This window comes from Erinaceus europaeus, chromosome 3, assembly GCF_950295315.1.
Source record: "Erinaceus europaeus chromosome 3, mEriEur2.1, whole genome shotgun sequence".
Lineage (NCBI taxonomy): Eukaryota > Metazoa > Chordata > Mammalia > Eulipotyphla > Erinaceidae > Erinaceus > Erinaceus europaeus.
The window spans coordinates 101,123,921-101,142,119 of NC_080164.1; positions in this window are offsets into that span (position 1 = coordinate 101,123,921).

Here is an 18,199-nt window from a genome sequence, read left to right on the forward strand (position 1 = left end):
GTTCTTTCTTTTTATCTTCATCCCTTATTTTTCTCATTGTCTGTGTCTCTCTTTCTCCCACTCTCTTCCTCTCTCATTAAAATGAAAAAAATATATTTAAAATATGGTTTGTATAGATAAAGTGGTATTTTTATTATATATATTATAAAATGGCATTTCTTAAGTGATATCTCATTTATTCATAGTAAAATGTAATTCTTTTGTTATTGCTGTTTTGACTTTTATCCAGTTTTAATTAATTAATTGATTAATTTGATGTGATGAAGAGGTACTCATTTTTAAATATAATGCAAGTTATCTTAGTACACTTTAAACAGGGCAAGATAACTGTATTTGTATTAAATAAAATGCTTGATTTTAGCTTTTTCATTACTCAGACCTACATTTTACCAAGGTCAGGCTAGCTTTGAATGTCCAGACCAGGACAGTGTACAATAGATCAAAGTCAGAGAGTCTAAATTTTTAAATCAACTTAAAAAATATGCAGGATAATGAACTCTGTTGTTGTTTCATTCCTTTATATTCTTATTACTTTTTCTCTGTGTCTATGAATGAATAGAGCATATGCTTCCATTTCTGTATTTATTAATTTCCATCTAGTCCAATTTAATTCAACAAATCACCTTAATTGACTACTATACTACAGAAAGAAAAAACTCAACTTTTCAAGTTCTCCTATCAGTGGTGATTTAATTGTATTGATACTATTGTCAGAAAAAAAGAATATATATATATATATATATATATATATATATATATATATTCTACATACTTATTGTATGTTTTACTTAATTAGCAGAGATATCCTATCATTATAACATCTTTTTAAATTTGGTTTATATATGTCATTTAAAAATATAATTTAACTTATTTTATTTGTACTATGTGGGTAGTTTACATCAACCCTTACATCTTTTGGCATCCTTTTCTGCTTTAGTCTTACTTTTAATAAATTAAAAGGTCAAGCAAAGGAAAAAGCTTGTTAGTAAAGTAAAACAATAGACTTTGCTTAGGCAACTCTCCTGCTAGTGCATATTACAGTTGATGCATCTAGTGATGTGTATCTTATGTTTCTTCTCCAAACACACTTTTCAGTCACGTTCTTCTTAAAGATGATTTCTTCTATGTCTTCCTGTTATGTTCTGGCTTTTATTGTATGGGAAATATTTCTGTTTACTACCATACCTAATGATCAGGAAAAAGTAATATTGAAAGAAATAGACTGCAAGGGGGAAAAGATGCTTCATAAGCAGTGAAGCAGGTCTGCAGATGACCACTTTCTCTCTCCTTGTTATCACAATTTCTCTTTGTCCAATCCAATAAAATATTGAAATAAAAGGCTGTCAGGAGTAGTGGTTTTGTAGTGCTAGTACCAAGCCCCAGTGACAGGAGGCAAGAAAACAGAAAAGAGTAGAATAGATTGTAACCTATTGTCACATATTATAGTAGAGGCTGATAAGAAATATATTCATGTGGTCATAAGCATAAAGTAAAACTTGAAAAATGACCAAATGTTAATAATTTCTTACATGAAAAAATCAAGTTCAAATAATAATAATTTATTAAACCTAAATTATTATCAAGATGAAAATGCAAAACAACTTTTAAATTATTAAAGTAAAAAAATATAGTTGATAAAATATAGTATGACATTTCTGCTATGGTATTTGTAATTATGAATTTTCAGTATATTACTCGATCATTTTAGCTCCTGATTTTAAAGTTTAATTGACATACCAAGACATCAAAAACACTCCAGTTTATTATTTACTTTTATTCCACATAGCTTGTGCCATTATGATGACTAGGCAGGTAGTATTCCCCAGTATTTCTTTACTTTTTCTAATTTTTATTTATAAAAAATAAATAAACACTGACAAAAAAAAAGAATAAGAGGGGTACAACTCCACATAATTCCCACTACCAAAACTACATATCCCATTCCCTCCCTGATAGCTTTCCTATTCTTTATCCCTCTGGAAGTATGGACCCAGGGTCATTATGAGGTACAGATGGTGGAAGGTCTGGCTTCTGTAATTGCTTTCCTGCTGAACATGGGCATTGGCAGGTCTATACATACTCCCAGCCTGTCTCTCTCTTTCCCTAGTCAGGTGGGGCTCTGGGAATGCAGAGCCTTCACATGAAGAATCATCTGTTCATATGGTAAGGTATTAAACTATAAAAAGTTCTTCCATACACAAATTATGTGAATTGACCACATTCACATATTCTTCTACACTTAACTGGTGTATCTCATCTTGCCACTTTAGGCCCACCAAACACCTAGGCTCAACTAAGTAAAAAAATAATAATAATAAAATAAAAATAAAAGCTACATTAAAAATAATAATAATAAATAAATAAGGGAAGATATACCCCCAATATTTAGTTGGCTAAGGCACCAAACCTCTTTTTCAATAAAAAATTCAAATCAGATGCCCTGCTAACCACGGGAAGCAGATTGTTTGTGTTTCTTTCACAGGAATCCTGGGAAAAACCATCTGGACCCCTGTACATTCTTACATCACCCACTAGACATCACTACTACCGTGACACACCCCCTGAAACCCTATATGTCACCTGACGTGATCTAAAGAACCTGATTCACAGACTACAAGGACAGAACGTTTTTGCTGCATGTCTGCCCTTCCTGCTTCTGTTTTGCCTGTCAACTTTTGGCGGTTCCAGCTCACTCTCTACAGAGAAGCAGAATTCCAGCAGCTGACCTTCCTCATGCAGCGTTTCATCCCCTGCCATTTCTCCCCAAAGTCACCTACTTTGCACTGACACTTCTATTAGACTTGCTGGTTTACACTTTGGACACTTTACACAATTTTTACAGCAGCTTCCTTCCCTTCATGCTGCTGGCTTTTCAAAGACTGACGCTGAGTAGTTCATAGACTTTACAGACTATTGCCTTGAGTGTTGGTATGCTTCTAAAAACCCCTTCTGTTTCATTAGTTTAATCCCCCTGGTTAACACTATTCTATTTACATAACCACGTCATTCTATTTACATAACCACTGTTAACAAGCACCACCCTCCCTCCAGGGCATTGGTGGTTCAGTGGTAGAATTCTTGCCTGCTCCCCCCCTCTCCTTGTCATACCCTGATTTTCACCAGTCACTTTTCTCTCCACCCTCTCTGCATCGCATACTGTTCCCACCCTACTGGGCTAGTATATTTATAAGGACAAGATTGTTTGTAGTTTTTAGTTTAGCTTAGCTTGGTATAGATTGTGCTGCACCCTGCATGAATAAAGAGATACTGCCTACAGCTCAACCATGAGTCCCGGATCATCTGTTACCCGCCCGTGAAGCCAGCCCAGCAAAAACAACATATGGCGCCTGAACAGGGACTACTCTAATTTGAGGAGGGTTCTCCAGTACCCTGGCAGTCCCCAAGAATGGAGACACGTGGTTAGTTCTACTCTCCTGATTGGATTCTTTCTTCGATGGGAAGACACTTTTAAAAATGGGTGCCTGAAGCAATCCAGCAGGAACAGTCAGAAGCACCCTAAATGGAATTTTGAGGAGCTTTTTGGACTAGGACGCCCTCCGGGGACTCATAATGTGAGATGGTGAGATCTGTTTTGTAAGAGAGTGATTTGAATGACTAAATTTTTGTTTGACATTGACTTAAAAATAAAAATTCTAGATGCAGCCATGGTTTCTAGAGACATCCAGAAACAATCCAAAAAATTGTTTTTTCCCTTCTTTGATTTATTTTTTATGTCTTGGCATAAATCTGAAATGTTTAATCCTGAAACAGTATAAGTTATGGGCGGGGCAGATAGTGCAATGATTGTTAATTATTCTCATGCCTGATGCTTCAACTGTGGTTATTCTGTTTACCTTTCCACATTTTATTGAGTTTAAACTGTTTAAACAAACCTTAAAATCATACTAGCAAGGACTTCCAATTATAATGGGGTTATCAATTATAGTAAACTTTTAATCTGCTACAAGTTTTGTTTGACTAGTAAGTGAATTTCAGCTGTCAAATCTTCACCTGAAAAAGCATCTACTCAAATGGAATTCCCGGAAATCCATTTGGATCCTGTTCTCTGACATCACCCACAAGATGGAATGACTACAACACACCCCCGGAAACCAATGATGTGACCTGGCATGACCTGAAGAAACAGATTCACAGACTCCAAAGCTCACTCTCTACAGAAAAGCAGAATTCTGGTGGCTGACATTCCCCATCGAGACAGACGTGCAGCATTTCATCCCCTGGCATTTTCTTCCGTGGTCAGCTACTTTGAACTGACACCTCCATCAGACTTACTGGTACACGCTGCTGTGTTTCTCAAAGACTAACTTCAGCCAATTGCCTTGACCATATCCCCTCGCCTGCAGGCTCTCTCCCCAGAGTAAGAAAACTCCCCCTCCTTATTAGGTTATGCCCACAGAGGTAGGAAACGCCCTTTGAGGCAAGAGATGCCCCCAGAGGCATGAAGAGCTCCCAGAGGCAAGAAATGCCCTTTCGCCTCCTAGGCCTTGCCCTTTGAGACAAGAAACGTTTCCCTTGGCATCACACTGGTTATTGCTGCTCACCTATTTTGTTTTCCATGTCTTATGCCAGTTCTTTTGAAAACGCCTGTACAATATAGGTTTCTGTTCACCCCACAATCCTGATACTATGGCCATTAGTTAAAAAGAAAGGTGGAATTGTTGGTATGCTTCTAAAAACCCCTTCTGTTTCATTAGTTTAATCCGCCCTGCTATGGTTACTCCTCCCCATTCTCACAAGAGCTATTCCCATAAAAGCACTTCTTCTTTTGCACCTCACTCTCTTGCCTGCCTTTCACTTTGGTGATTAGATGCAGGGAAGGTTGCTGTGTGAGGCAGCCATTTTTGCTACCTCCACGTGACAAAAATTTTGCTACCTCCAAACTGCTGCTCCCTCACCCAACTCTGAGATGCCATTGCAAATAAAGGATTGTGTTCCCTTAAAAAAAAAGTTACATCCCCTGCCATTTCTTCCCCTAGACATCTACTTTGGACTGAGACTTCTTCTTCTTTTTTTTTTTTTTTTAAATGTAGTTTATTTATTTTATTTATTTTATTTTTGAGAGAGATGTAGAGAGAGAAAGACAGAGAAATACCAGAGCACTGCTCAGCTCTGGCTTATGGTGGTGTGGGGGATTGAACTTGGGACTTCAGAGCCTCAGGCATCACAGACTCTTTGCATAACTACTATGCTATCTACCCCCATGGACTGAGACTTCTATCGGACTTGCTGGTATACCCTTTGGACACTTTACACAATTTTTAAAGCAGCTTCCTTCCCTTCATGCTGCTGGGTTTTCAAAGACTGACCCACAGTAGTTCATGGACCTTACAGCCAGTTGCTTTGGGGACTGTACAGCACTGAACAGCCCCTTTGCTTGGCAGGCATGTCCTCCCACCTGCAAGCCCTGTCCCCAGAGTCAGGAAACACCCCCTTACTAGATACTGGCCCCAGAGGCAGGAAATGCCCTTTGAGACATAAAATGCCCCCAGAGGCAGGAAATGCCCTTTGAGACATAAAATATCCCCAGAGGCAGGAGAGACCCACAAAGACAGAAAATGCCCCTTTGCGCACCAAGCCTCCCCTTGGCATCACACTGGCTCTTACTGCTCCCCTACTTATCCCTTCCTGTTTTGTTATATATTTCAGGTTTATGCCCAAAAGGTTTCTGCTCACCCCTACACTACTATTCCTCTGTCACAGTTGGAGTCTTTTACAGACATTGACCCATCCTAATGCAGTGAGTAGACAGAAAGATAGGGAAAGATGTAGAAATATTGTGAGGAGATGGAGGAGCCTGGCAGAGTTTAACCTATGAGATGAGTCCCTGCAGGTAAGTCTCTCTCTCTACATAGGTGTTGAGCACAGGGGGGACACATAATCTCACAAGGTTGGCAGCCATGTAAGTCTTCCCTCCCCCACAAAAACATCCTACATCTTCCTGAGCATGGCATTCCTTAAAAACAAATGAAAGATTGTGTTCCCTTTCTGCTCCAAACCTCCTTTTTCTGTGTCCTGTCACTGCTGTAAGTGACAGGCTGCAGGACACATTGGTGTGGTCATCTGCCCAGGGAAGTCCAATTTGCATAATACTAACATCTGGAACCTGGTGGCTGAAAAAACGTTAATATATAAAGCCAAACAAATTGTTGACTAATCATGAACATAAAGGATGGAAAAGTTTAGATGATGTGTTGGGGGGTCTCCATTTTGTAGACAGTTGGTAGACTTATTTTAGTTATATTCCAAAGGGCCCATGACTATACTAGTTTTTTTTTCTGAGCCTGTCAGTATTTCTTTTTTTTAAATTTAAAATATATATATATATATATATATATTTATTGGTAGAGATAGCCAGAAATTGAGAAGGTAGTGGGAGATAGAGAGGGAATGAGGCAGAGAGATACCTGAAGCTTTGATCACCATTGGCAAAGCTTTCCCCTTGCAGGTGGGGAACATTGGCTTTAACCTGGGTCCTTGTGTACTATAATCTGCAAGCTCAAATAAGTGTGTGACCATCCTGCTACTATCCCAATATTTTCTTTTTTTTTTTTTCTCCAGGGTAATCTCTGGAGCTTGGTGCTGGCATTAAAATCCAATGTTCCTGGAAGCCATTATTCTCTTTTCCATTCTACTGGATAGGACAGAGATTAATTGAGAAGAGAATGGGAGCCAGAGAAAGACAGACCTCTGCAGACCTGCTTCACTTCTTGTGAATCATCCCTCTTGCAGGTGTGGTTCCTTGAGTTTAGTACTCTGTGTGCTTAGCCAGGTTCATCACCACCTTCCTTCTCCCAATAGTATCTTACTTCACAATTTCTGACACTGCAAAATGAGAACAAACACTAACCAACTTCTTGAACTTGTTGCAGTAGCCTCGATGGTTCCATTTTCAAACACACTATCCAAAAATGCATCTATCATGCCATAGTCAAAAAGTTCATCTGAAACCCAAAATGAGTAACATAATTTCTTTACCTATGTGTCTGCAAGGTTTTTGCTGTTAGTAAACTCTAATGTACTTCCAACACATGTTCTTTTTAATTTTTAACTATATTTATTATACAGAGATGACCAGAAATTGGAAGGTAAGGGGGTGATAGAGAGGGAGAGAGACACCTGCAGCCCTGCTTCACCATTCACAAACCTTTCCCACTGCAGGTAGGGACCAGGGATAAAACCCAGGTCCTTGTGCATTGTTACATAAACATTCAACCAGGGGCTCCATCGACCCCCCCAACAGATGTCTTTACTGAGCTTACATGCTTCTCTTATTTCATCTGAATGCCACTCCCTCATCTATTGTTACTTAGCTATGTTAGGATGCATCCTCTTCGTGGAAATAACTGATCACTTTTGTGGCCCAGAAGGTCTCAGGAATTTAGAACTGTTGTGATCGGTATCTAGAGACATCTCTTGGTAAAGCAGTAAAATAATTAGTAGTATGGACTGTGAAGTCTAGTTTCCCAAGTAAAGGCACATTAGTGGGGGAAAGTCCCTTAGTATGTCAAACTCCAGAGATTTCCCCAGACCTGTTCCTTCTACCTCTTGTACCTCTGCCTAAACCTGCTACAGTTTATTGTATTATATTTTTCTTAAATAATTCCAATGTGATATTTAAAGTGCTTCAAGACCTCCCTCTGACATTGCTTCCTTCTAAGCCTTTCCCTGAACTATGCCCCATAAGCAAGGCCTGCTTTACAACACATAGATGGACAAGATTATTTATTATAAAAAAATCTAATAAACTGGAAATAGAAGGGACATGGGTGACAGGTAGTGTCAAACTCAGTGCTGAAAAATTAAAAGCTTTTCTGTTAGGACCATGTGTAAGCCTGATAGAGCTTAGGGAGAACCACCCCCGTCCTTGGATGGAGGTCTGAGAAGATAACCTCTTGGTAAGTCTCTCTCAACTGAGGTGAGCGTAAGGGTGGAAACTCAGACTTGGTTCTTCCCTTCTTGACTCTCAGGCCCACAGAAACCCCAGTACTTCCCTCCATTAACTGCAGGCCACATGGCCGCAGATTCACTTATTCAAAGTCACCTTCTGATCACAGAAGATCACACCTTATCACACACCTCAGACCCAGACAAGAGAAATTCCAAACTATATGGCCTTTTGATATCCATCTTCTGTCTGTCTCACCCTATGGGTTTAACCCCTATGCTTCTCTCAAATACCTTTGGTTAATTAAGTTGCTTGTGTCATGGATAATTATAGGTACAATCTACACATGAAGAACCGACTGCTCATATGGTAAGATTTAAAAATAAATATTTTTCTTTTTTATTTATGGGTGTGTGATGACTCCTAAATTCACTCATATGCTAAATTGTTTTCTCTCATTTTTTTTACAAGCCTCTTAAAATTTTAACACTTGACCTGCCATAGTGAGAGCACTTAACTGGCTCCTCCATTGTTTAATTAAGATCCTGCTATTCAGAATTTTAAGATTAATCCCCATTGATAAAAGCCAGTGCTCTCTGGAAGATTGATGTAACTCACCTGCCCATGTTTGGTTGCTGGGAAATTGTGCAGATGCGGTCACATCTGCCATGTTGTCCCCTCAGGCTACTGCTAGTCCCCATGAGAGTTGGGACATTCTCTCGGAGTGCCTGTTTCTCCATGTTGTGCCCTCAGGGAATTGTCTATTTCCCCGCGATATTTGGAGTGCTTTGGTCACTCCTCCCCCCTCCCATTCTCATGAGAGTTATTATCCTATCCTGGAGTGCTATGGTTACTCCTTCCCCTTCCCATTCTCACAAAAGCTGCTCCTATAAAAGCCCTTCTTCCACACCTCGTTCTCTTGCCAGCGCTTCACTTCGGTGTTCAGATGCAGGGAAGGTTACTGCGTGTGGCGGCCATTACATTTGGTAAACAATTTTTTTTTTCTCAATTGGTACTTTTTCTAAATTTATGTGGGCTACAGCTCAAACAGAAACAAGCTCAAAAACCTTATGATCCATATGCTCTCCTGTTTTGCTTCAATAGATATATCCATGTTACAGTATTCCCCAAACTATAACCCTTAAGCTCAATTAATAAAAAAAAAGAAGGGGAATGCACACCCCAATATTCAGTTGGCTAAAGTGTCAATGAAGTAACTATACTAAACCTTTTTAATATTTTCAAAAATTCAAATTGTCCATTTATTATATCTCAATGACAAAGCCACCCACTCTTCCAGTCACAGAGACATACTTTTTTTTCTTTTTTCTTTTTTCAACACTGGATGTCCATGTTTGTTTTCCTTTTATTATGGTGGATGACATTATTGCTCTTGCAAAATCCACAGAGTCCCTGTTGGCAAGTCCTTACCATAAAGGACACCATGCCAATATATATTCCAGCTAACCTCACCAGCCTACCCAAGTCTTCTCTTTCTGCTGACCTACCACCTCTGACTTCAATTCCTCTTCATACAGAATCCATTGGCTCTGACTTCATCCTTACATGTTTATTGACCTCTTCTTTTCTCCCAGTATTCCTTGATGGATGTTCAAGGAACCTCACCTTGACTTCTAATGTGTATGCACCTTCTCTGTTTGTGTTTTAGTGCAACACCATCCTATATTTTCATTTCAATTCTTCTCTACCTGGTCCTTGCCTCCTAGTTTCACTTGTTCCACAGATGACCCTCTATGAAAAAGAAGAATTTCATCAGCTGGCACTGAACCACCAGAGGACCAGATGTGCTGTTTCTTCCCCTGGCCATTACATTGACTGACTGCTCCCCTTAGACTTGCTGGTGGACTTTGGTACAATCTCTCTATGCTGCTGTATGTATTGAAAATAAATTTCAACAGTCCATCTGACTTCACCTCTGACAGCTTGGAGCCTCTCCAGAGACAGATGAACTCCCTTGCCAAGGTGGTACTCCAGAACCGCCATGGTTTGGACTTGATTTATGCTAAATAGTGTGATCTTTGTCTAGAAAAATGTTGTTTCTTTCGTAAATGAAATTAGATTTGTAAAACCGAAATGTTAATATCTTGCACAAACTTAGCTGTAATATTAAGAAGTCCTTTTTTAGTCCTTTCAGTGCTAACTCCTGGTTTCCTTCTCCTTTAACTGCTTGGTTTATGCATCTCCTAGGCCCTTTGCTAGCTATTGCAGTCCTTTTGAAATTCCCCAAGAAACACATATATCACATTACACATGTTACAGTGCAGAGGGTCCCTTTTCACCCTTATACTCGTATTCCTTTAGAGGAAAGAAATGTTCTAACTGACATTGATCTATAAACACTGTTCATTAATTAATGAAAAAATGCTCCAAGTCTCTGATTGTCAGAGAAATGCAAATCAAGACAACAATGAGATATCACTTCACTCCTGTGAGAATGTCATACATCAGAAAAGGTTACAGCAGCAAATGCTGGAGAGGGTGTGGGGTCAAAGGAACCCTCCTACACTGCTGGTGGGAATGTAAATTGGTCCAACCTCTGTGAAGAACAGTCTGCAGAACTCTCAGAAGGTTAGAAATGGACCTACCCTATGACCCTGCAATTCCCCTCCTGGGGATATATCCTAAGGAACCCAACACATCCATCCAAAAAGATCTGTGTACACATATGTTCTTGGCAGCACAATTTTTAATAGCCAAAACCTAGAAGCAACCCAGGTGTCCAACAACAGATGAGTGGCTGAGCAAGTTGTGGTATATATACACAATGGAATACTACTCAGCTGTAAAAAATGGTGACTTCACCGTTTTCAGCCGATCTTGGATGGACCTTGAAAAAATCATGTTGAGTGAAATAAGTCAGAAACTGAAGGATGAATATGGGATGATCTCACTCTCAGGCCAAAGTTGAAAAACAAGATTAGAAAAGAAAACACAAGTTGAACCTGAAATGGAATTGGAGTATTACACCAAAGTAAAAGACTCTGGGGTGGGTTGGTGGGTAGGGAGAATACAGGTCCATGAAAGATGATGAATGACAAAGTGGGGGTTGTATTGTTAAATGGGAGTCTGGGGAATGTTATGCATGTACAAAGTATTGTATTTACTGTTGAATGTAAAGCATTAATTCCCCAATAAAGAAATAAATTATTTAAAAAAAAAGAAAAAAGAAATAAGGAGGAGCTGTTGGGACCATGTGTAAGCCTGATAGAGCTTAGGGAGAACCACCCCCATCCTTGGATGGAGGTCTGAGAAGATAACCTCTTGGTAAGTCTCTCTCAACTGAGGTGAGCGTAATGGTGGAAACTCAGACTTGGTTCTTCCCTTCTTGACTCTCAGGCCCACAGAAACCCCAGTACTTCCCTCCATTAACTGCAGGCCACATGGCCGCAGATTCACTTATTCAAAGTCACCTTCTGATCACAGAAGATCACACCTTACACACACCTCAGACCCAGACAAGAGAAATTCCAAACTATATGGCCTTTTGATATCCATCTTCTGTCTGTCTCACCCTACGAGTTTAACCCCTATGCTTCTCTCAAATACCTTTGGATAATTAAGTTGCTTGTGTCATGGAGAATAACTGTCTTGTATCTCATCAATTCCTGTCATACCAGCCCCCTACCTTAGGGGCATGCCAACCATTAAGAAACCTGTAATTTCTGACATATTTCAACAATAATTCCCTTCATTGCTTTTCTATTTAACTCATGTCCACTTTGCTAATAAACAGATTCTAGGCATGCTAAGAGTCCCCTGGTGTCTTTTACTTCGTGTCACCCCTGTCATGAGCGAGAAAGAACCAGCCCGTTACCTTTCCCCTGGAGATTACCCAGCCAGAGAGAGACCCCAAAACTTTTCCTTTAAAATCTTGAACTATAAGTAGCAGGAACCTCCCACTTCATCTATGGAGGCTGTATTTCCCCCAGTCCTGGAACCTCTAGGGTGGGGCTCACTTTCCTGCATGCTTCTCTCAATCCATACTAAACTATACTTTATCCACCAGTCCCAACCTAATCAACACAATGAGTACCACCTCAACATGCTTTACTTAAGACTGTGTCCAGAGACATCAGTCTTCAAACATCAAACCTTCAGCATTCATTACTGGAGTGAGACCTTTCCTTTCATAGGATTCTCTAATTCCATTCCAAGTAGTTCACTTCCTAACAAACACCCAAAACCTAGATATAGGTCAGGCTCTATGAGATAGGACACATATATGTTCATATATATCCATAAATTAGGGCAGAATATACACCAGAAAGCAAAAATACACAACAGTTTGCAGTGAGTCAGTATAAAGTTCATAATGAAATAGTACTACTTAGACTTAGATACCCTCCCCACCTTCTTCCTATTAAACTTCCTTCATTCACTTCAAAACTAACCTCATCAAAGCAAGGACAGCAAGAGCTGAATAAGGGCAAGAGACTGACATACTTTAACAATGACTTTAGGCATGAGCAGGCCACCCCATCAGCTGAGGCCCTATTTGGGGAGTACTGAGATTCCCAAACAGACAAGATGGGCTTCAACCTCAAATAAATACCTCTCCCCAATTTTACCAGTCATCTCTATCAGGAACAACCTCATCAATGTGTCCTGGAGCCCTGCTTCCTCAGATAACTGCCCCTCTAGGGAGAGAGACAGGCTGGGAGTATGGATTGACCTGTCAAGACCCATGTTCAGCGGAGAAGCAATTACAGAAGCCAGACCTTCCACCTTCTGCATCCCACAATGACCTTGTGTCCATACTCCCAGAGGGTTAAAAAATAGGAAATCTATCAAGGGAGGGGATGGCATTCGGAGTTCTGATGGTGGGAATTGTATGGAGTTGTACCCCTCTTATCCTATGGTTTAGTCACTGTTTCCATTTTATAAATAAAAGGGGGGGTCTTGAGAAATTAGTGGCTGTTTTAGACTTGAAGGGAATGTGGTTGAGGTAGAATATCACATCATTTTAAAAAACAGACAAAAAAACCCAAATTTATTACATATACACATATTCTTTTAAACAAATGGGATTTGTAAAACAGTCTGTCAAATGAGGATTCATATGTTCAACTAATTTTTTGAGTTGTATTGTAGGATGAGAAGATGAGATTTAAATAATTTTCCTTGTGTAAGGTTCTTAGCAGCAAAGTGAAGGAAAATAGCTACATATCATTTGTCAATGTTATCTTGTCAGTTATGAAGTTCTTCTTAAATATCACCTGTACAGTTAAGTTTCAGTTTATCTGTTTTTTAAATTGCTATCTGTCTATTCCCTAAACACGCTTTTCTTTTAAATGAATTTCCAAGACCAAAACAAAATATTTCCTTAACTGTTTACTTTTATATTATCTATCAATAACCTGCCCTCCACACAGACTTTACCATTTTATTTGTATTATTGATTTTCAAAATTAAAGACAATAGGGATATAATTCTATGAAATTCCCACCACGAAAGTTCTGTTCCTTCAGCCAGCAATGATAAACACCATAGTTTTCCCTAGGTAAGAGATATGGGGTATCTTAACATATATTAAACATTTAAGTGTTAAAGAACATATATATTTAATGTCCATATGGTTTGTTTATATTTCATGTATGAGCAGAATAATCTGGCAATTGTCCTTTACTTCTTATTTCACCAAGTAAAATTACCAACAGTTCCACCCATTTTGTTCCAATGGACATAATACATTATTTTTAATTATTAAGTAGTACTCCATTGAGTAAATCTCCCATGACAGCAACTTTTTTTTTGTATTTCTAAGATTTAAATGAGGGGGGCGAGGTGGTGGCATACCAGTTATTCAGTTGAACACACATTACCATGAACGAGAACCCACTTTCAAGCCCCAACTGTCTTTTATAAAGCAATTTCAAGCATTAGCTGTTTAAATGGGTGTGCAAACTGTGCCAAACCCAAATCATCTATAGTCATAATGCAACTTCTTCACAAGGTGGAATTTTCAGTGATCATTAATTATAGTAGAAAAAAATCTAAGTGCTGAAATGCATTTTGCTATGTATTCTTCTCATGATCTCTGTCATTACTTGCTACGCTATAGAAGTGCTCTTCTGGATCTTCTATTGGACATTAGAACATGCAAGATATTTGGAATATAATCTAGAATTCATGCATGAGTTTCCTTTCAAGGGTCTAATTAGAGATGGTTCTGAAAAAGAAAATGGGCTCTAGCTAAAGGCAAGAGTGAGTGGTGACTAAGCACTGCTGCCATCACTTGTGGACATTACTAGTGTTGGGGGAATCTTACTATGCTATTATTTTTCAAAAATTCCAATGTACTCCCAATTAAAATTATTTTTTCATTTTGTTATTACCTGATTTAGATGACATCATGTTACAAAGAAATGGCAAATAGTCTAATTAACCTAAAATTTGCCAAGTATATGTCCTCTCAAACTTTGTACAATATAATGGGTCTTTCTGAAACCCTTCCTCCTATCTACCTTTCTTCTAATTTTTAAAGTCTGTTATCTCAAATTACTTGCCTCTACTTTCTTCCCCTTGTTAATATTTTCTAGTTTATCCATCACCCCTGTCATAGTTTACTTCACCTATAACTTTATTACAGGGACTGTTAAAGTTGTCCAGGACCTTTGCTTGTATTAAAGAGGTTATATTTCATTATAATGTGGTGTACAGCTTGCATATTCAGACACAAATGCTCTAATGCACTTGTATGCTATCCTCTGCTTTGGAACTAGCATTGTATTAAAGCTCAGTTTTGGAGCTTTGATAAGTTATTCTCAGAAGGAGTATGAATAGAAAACCAGTTTGTCCTTGTTTTTTATTTTATTTTTTTATTGACTAGAGAGAAATTGAGAGGGAAGGAGGAGGTAGAGAGGGAATAAGAGGGGATAGATGGTGGTGCACCTGGTTGAGTGCACATGTTACAATGTACACAGACCCAGGTTCGAGTCCCCAGGCCTCACCAGCAGGGGGGAAGTTTCACCAGTGGTGAAGCAGTGATACAGGTGTCTATCTCTCTCCCTATCACCCTTCTCTCTCAATTTCTGGCTATCTCTATCCACTAAATAAATAAATATAACATAAAAGTAACTTTAAAAGAGAGAGAGAGACAGAGACAGAGACCTGAAGCCCTGCTCCACCTCTTGTGAAGTTTTTCCCCTCCAGGTGGGGACTGGGGACTTGAACTTCAGTCCTCATTTATAGTAATGTGTGTGTTTAACCAGGTGTGCCACCACCTCCTACCACCCTTGCCTTTATTCTAACTTTCTAACATTTCCCCCCATTACAACTCACATTAGATGTCTTTTATTTTTCTTTTAAATTAACCTCAGAGCTGGGGAGACAGCATAATGGTTATGCAAAAGACTATCAAGCCTGAGGCTCCAAAGTCCCAGGTTCAGTCCCCAGCTCTACCATAAACCAGAGTTGAACAGTGTTCTGGTAACTCTCTCTGTGTATCTTTCTCTCTGTATCTCTCTTTCACTAAAAATAAATAAATAAATAATATATTTAAAAAATTAACCTCAACAGTAATTACTGAATGAACCAAATCCTGGTCTTGAGCCCACATGCTACAAAGATAAATATAAATGGTAAGTAAAGGAATGAAAGTTTTTATTCTTTTTTTAAAAAAATTTAATTATTATTTATTTGATAGAGACAGCCAGATATCAAGGGGATATAGAGAGGAAGAGAGACAGAGAGACAGATGCAGCCCTGCTTCACCACTCATGAAGCTTTCCCCCTGCAGGTGGGAACCAGGAGCTTGAACTAAAATCCTTGAATGCTGCAATGTGAGCCCTTAACCCAGATTTAAGTGCTATCCTCCCCTGCTTCCCAGCCTCTCACCTCCATAACTCATCACCAGAGAGAAGCCTCACAAAATAGTGGAGTCATCTGTCTCTCCTTCTCTTTTTCTTATATAGAAAGGGAACAAAATAAGATTGTACCTGGACACCTGGAGGATTAGAATAATGCAGGTCTTAGTGGTTCAGTAGTAGGAGAAAGAGAGACAACAGAGAGAGAGAGAGAGAGGGAGAAGAAGGAAGAGGAGGAGGAGGAGGAGGGGGGGAGGGGGGGAGGAGGGGAGGGAGGAGGAAAAGGGGAGGAAGAGGAGGATATGAGGGGAGGAGAAGGAGGAGGAAGTGGATATCTGATGAAGCTTGATTGGAAATAGACTTATATCAGATGAATACATCTTGGTTCAAAGGCAAACCCCTATCATAACCCTGGGTCCCAGAAGGTAGTATAAGTGCCATAGCCTCCACTACCCCTCTTTAATCCCAGGCAGCTAGATAGTAAAGATCCCACCTACCACTTCTCTACTGTAAAGTCTATGTGAATATATCTATATGGAAAATTTTCAAGACATACATGAAAGTTCTTTCACAATGTTTTGTCAATCTATATGTGAGCCTGTGTCCTTAGCTACCTTCTATTTCAGTCACTGCAATCCATTCACTGTTTCTCAAATATGTGATTTACTTTTCCAAATCCTTATTGATTCAATTTATATATCCCGAAATGCCTTTTTTCCCTCAAAAAATGCTCAGTCTTTTTTTTTTCATCTTTTAAAAGCAATGTTTATTAATGTGAAATTCACACTGAGCTGCCTTAAGTCATTCCTGAAACAAGAGAAGCATATAAATAAATAAGCACAGAACCATTGAAACAAGGAAATAAACATTGAAATAAAGCTTCTGTTCCCATCATCTAGTTGCACACTGAATTTTTAACAGTGGATATTGATTTCATTCTATTTTTCCCCTTTAGAGTAGTTTTTGACATGGTTATTATAATTCAGTGATATTTTATGTTTGTTTGCTTATAACATTGGATTATGTCTTTTCTATTACATGAGGACTTGGTAATGTTGTTTTATAATTTCATATCCTCCACTCAGTGACTAATCCAAGTTTATAGCCTTCTCCAAGCATTAAGTGCTTCCTTACTTCCCTATAAATTATCATCTTCATGGCCAAGGCTTGTGCACATTCCATAACTGTCCATTAAAGAGGGAGGAAATTGTGTCATAGTCTCTGACCCCAGTATTTTATTTTTTACTTTTATGAATGTGAAGTATAAGTCTGGGGTCAAGCTTGCTTCAAGACTGAGCAAACTGATGGTTTTTGTTCTGAGATAAATCTTAAAATTGAAAATAAAACATAGTACAGTGTTATATTCACTCTTCATTCATTTTATCTATACAAAAATATATATTAAAATATATATCTATATGTATATATACATATATATACATATATATATATTACTGCCACCATGTTTATCAATGGGACAAAGTGCTTGCACAACAAATCCACATCTCTCTGAGTCCACTTTCCCCTTGTTATTCTTTTTTATTTTTATTTATTTAAGAAAGGACACATTAACAAAATCATAAGATGGGGGAGTACAATGACACACAATTCCTGCCACCCAATTTCCATATCCCCTCCCCTCCCCAATAGCTTTCCCATTCTCTATCCCTCTGGGAGCATGGACCCAGGGTCTTTGTGGGATGCAGAAGGTGGAAGGTCTGGCTTCTGTAATTGCTTCCCCGCTGAACATGGACATTGACTGGTCTGTCCATACTCCCAGTGTGCCTTTCTCTTTCCCTAGTAGGGTGGGTCTCTGGGGAAGCAGAGCTCCAGGGCACATTGGTGGGTTCTTCAGTCCAGGGAAGCCTGGCCGGCATCCTGATGGCATCTGGAACCTGGTGGCTGAAAAGAGAGTTAACATACAAAGCCAAAAAACTGTTGAATAATCATGGACCCAAAGGTTGGAATAGTGGAGATGAGGTATTGGGGGGGGTACTCACTGCAACCTCTAGTGTACTACTGCTTTCAGGTATATATTTGTCCTAGTTTATGGATACGTGTGGACATATGATCTATCTCCTGGAACCTGGTCTATATCTAGGTTTTGGAACTTTGTTAGGAAGTGAACCACCTGGGATGGAATTAGAGAATACTATGAAAGGAAAGGTCTCAACCTGAGTGATGAAGCTGAAGGGTTGTCATTACACAACTGAGGTCTCTAGAGTAAGTCTGAAGTGAAGCATGCTTGGTGGCACTCCTTGCATTGACTAGGTTGCGATCAGTAGATGCAATATTATTTGATAAGAATTGGGAGAAGCATACGGGAAAGGGGCCCTACCCTTAGGTCCCAGGACTATGGGGAGTTTAGGCTCTATAGTGGAAATGTGAAGTTTCTGCTGTCTTAGGGATCAAGAAGACAATGGATAGTGATTGTTATCATAACATTATTTGGTAATTGGTTTAACTT